This window comes from Melampsora larici-populina (assembly GCF_000204055.1).
Source record: "Melampsora larici-populina 98AG31 unplaced genomic scaffold MELLAscaffold_131, whole genome shotgun sequence".
Lineage (NCBI taxonomy): Eukaryota > Fungi > Basidiomycota > Pucciniomycetes > Pucciniales > Melampsoraceae > Melampsora > Melampsora laricis-populina.
Genome location: NW_006768895.1, coordinates 31,728 through 35,402, shown reverse-complemented (window position 1 = coordinate 35,402; position 3,675 = coordinate 31,728).

Below are 3,675 nucleotides of genomic sequence, written 5' to 3'. Positions count from 1 at the left end.
TTGCACGGAATAGTTGCTCCTGGTGAAACAATATCCAGACAGAATGTCTTTAGTCTATCATCTCTCCCCATTGCCCGGTATGTTTCGTACACGCCCATTCTTTGAAGGATGGATTGGGACAGTCACAACCCAACGTGTGGACCACTATGAAGGGTTCCTGCTCACTCACTTGACCAACTGAGGACTTGGTTGCGCTACAAGTGAGACATGACATGCTGCCAGCTGCTGTCCCCGGTTCCACACGTCCGAATTGTGTTAGCCCAATGTTGTAGTGAGGGCAGAGGTTTCATGTACATTGGAGCGGCTCCCCGGAGTAGAGTCTAAGTATGCCATTTGATGTCTGTATTATCCGGAACGAGCTATACTCCTTTGTATCAGGTCCAGGTCCAATTAAAAGGAGATCAGCTTCAAATATTCTTGCCATTCAAATAATATTGCCAAGGGTTCGGACTGATTATCATATATCACAGGGGCAAAAATTGATGCTCACAACTATGTGAGCGTTGAAATTTTCCTGTTTTGTTCCCATTTGTTTCCCATTTGTTTCCAATTTGTTTCCCATTTGTTTCCCATTTGTTTCCCATTTGTTTCCCTTTTGTTTCCCTTTTCTTTCTGTTTGTCAGCTGATTACGTGATCATCAGGAACTGAGCAGACAAACTAAGCCTTCCTCAGCATTTATTCCTGAGCAAAGAAGTCTGAGGAAGGGCTGATCCATCTGCTCAGCTGATCCTGAGCGGCATTCCCTGGTTCAGTAAGCTCCAAGGGATGCCACCAATGTATAGCTTAGGGGCTGAGCTGAACTGAGTATTCCCTTAGCTAAGTCTCTGAAGTATCCCCCAGATGGATCACAGAGCGCCAAGCTTGCCTCAAGCTTCATGGCTCCGGAATGAAGCCTGAGGCCCGTCTGCTCGTTCAACTGAGCTGCTCAGTTATTCCTCAGGGGCATCCCTGAAATCAGGAGGATCCGGAGGATTTCACTGCTCATTGGATGAGGGGCTGCTCAGTTATTCCTCAGAGGCATCCCTGAGATCAGGAGGATCCTGAGGATTTCACTGCTCATTGGATGAGGGCCTGCTCAGCTAGTCCTCAGGGGCATTCCTGGCCGGATCAGAAGGATCCAAAGGATGTCACTGAGTATTGGCTGAGGGGCTGCTCAGTTGATCTCAGCCCCTCAGTGCGAAAAACTTTATCCGGGGATATCACTGAGGATTAGCTGAGCAATGAGCAGATGGGATGACGCTTTTATCAGGCTTCATTCCTTAGCAAGGAAGTCTGAGAAAAGTCCGGCCCATCAGTGATCCAGTCAGGGGATGCTACTGAGTATTTGCTGAGCAGCTCAAATGGGACGCCCCTGGGCAGGCTTCTTCACTGAAAAATGAAGCCTCAGGAAGGTATAGTTCATGTGCTCATCTTCATTTTGAACAAATTGCTGAGTATTCAGTGCCTCATGAGCTGATCCTGAGTACTCATCGGGAATCAGTTATTGCTCATCCAAGATGGAAATGAGCCTTCTCAATAAATGTCAAGTAAAATATGAGAACCACAGGATGATCACCTGAACACAAACAAGATTGTGAATTGAATCAATCTGAAAGAAAATGAATCTTTTTTGGAGAATTCCAAAAAGTCTACAACGCTCACATGTATGTGAGTATCTATTTTGGCCCCTGTGTATATAGATACTACCTGGCTCTTATTCCTAGGCCGTAGTCTTTTGTGTACTGCACTTACCGGTTCGCTGTCAGGATGGATCCAACCAATGTGCATCATCCAGAGGAAGACGCTGCTCTATCCAACATCTTGGGTGCCATCCAAGCTGAAGGCATGACTGTTACCTTGTTCCTTTTCTTGCTGGACTTGTCAACACCACGGCGACCAGACCTCGAACCTCCTTCGCTAGTAGATAGGAAATATCACATTCTTCATTTCATGGCTATCCAACAGATCTCGCTCTTTGAATTCTTGCACTGTTACTTGGACCCCACGGATCAAGAGTTCTGCACTCATCCCCGACCATGGCGGGGAGAGGAAGCTGCCTCTTGATCCAGTATTCGCTTGCTCTTCGACGGGATGCAAAGGCAGCTATACTCCTATAGCGCGGGCTGTATATTTTGGGCGGAGTATATCGAAGCGCAGGTAAGCAGTCCTTTCCCTCGGCTCTTTATACCCATGAAGGGTTATTACTGAACCACACTTGGCCCATCTTGAATAACCTTGATGCAAGAACTGGATCTCTAAACAAGACATGTGGTATTTGATGCCCTTACGGTATACAAAAAATTCACGTAAGCTTTCCATTCCTTGCATACTGGTTGGAACCAGTCATGAGTACTGACGTATCTTGGCGCGTATAGCTGTGACGAACGCGCGGTTCACCGGAAGAAGTTATGTATGGCGGATAATGCATTATCTTTAAGGAGGTTGCTAAGACCCAACCATTGTTTAATCTCAAGGGTTCACCCTTGGCTGAAAATTATTCTGAAGCGCAGCAGGTGAATTACATCCAGCGGCTTTGGACCTGGCTTTGGCCCCAAATGCTTATTGTGAGACAACTTTGTAAGCGAGTGAGCATGTGAGAAGCCAAGGGCGGCAATTTATAGATAAGATGCTTGTGCTCCATCTTCATTTGAGTCCCAAAAGTGATTGATTGGTGGAATTAGTGGGAAAGGGGATTGGCAATTTTTTGAAAAATGCCCCGACAGATCTCACGCTGTTTTCTGGACATTAGATATAAGTCCCTCCCTGGAGTTGGTGGCACTGTGAAAATAATGTATTTTTCCAAGGTGAAAAATGATTGACATTAATGCACAAAATGATTAATAATGCAGAATTAATGCAGAAAAATGCAGAATTAATGCAGAATTAATGCATTTTTAATCATTTTGTGAAATAAATGTAATCATTTTTCACCTTGGAAAAATACATTATATTTGCAGTGTGGTTAGGTCCAGGTTGGGACTTAGTTAAGTTTGGTTGACGGATCTCACTATTCTCCGCCCCTTTGGCAAATACCCAGAGCCCCTTTGTTTTGGGGCATTACCCGGGATACCCGACGCAACCCGAGTGCACTCACCCAAATTCTTGGTGAGTCGGACCTCAGGGGCTCTTTAGGGGCTCCTTACGTAAGCATGTCCTTACGTTCAAGCCCCTTTCCCACAATGTTGAGCCCTACTTTAACCAATAGGGCGATAAACTCTACAATGCCCCCCCTAAAAAGAGGAAGAAGGGCTCAGCATTAACTGTGCACCTGGACCGGACTGTGTATGACGGACACCACCCTTATGATGTGGTCCTCACAGTGAAGGATGTGTATTATAACCAGGTTGTTATGAACAGAGCTCGCAGTGACTAATGATGAGAGTGACTCCAGTAGCTAACTAGATTGCAGTATGAAGAAGGAGAGGTACACCTAGTATTAGAGAAAACAAGTATACCCTCCGCGCACTGTCCGCACTATAAGCATACCCCTGTACTAGGATATAACAGGTTATTACACTATCCCCCCTTTTAGCGCCCAAGTCCCTCTTGCTGCTCTGCGCCCTTTCCTTGGATCAGCGTTAAAAAACCCTGTGGGAAAAAGCTTGATCCACTTTCACTTTCTCCTATGCCTCTTGTGCTTGATGACTGCTTCTGGGAACCTTTTGTGAAATGCATTGACTAACTCTTGTGCGCGA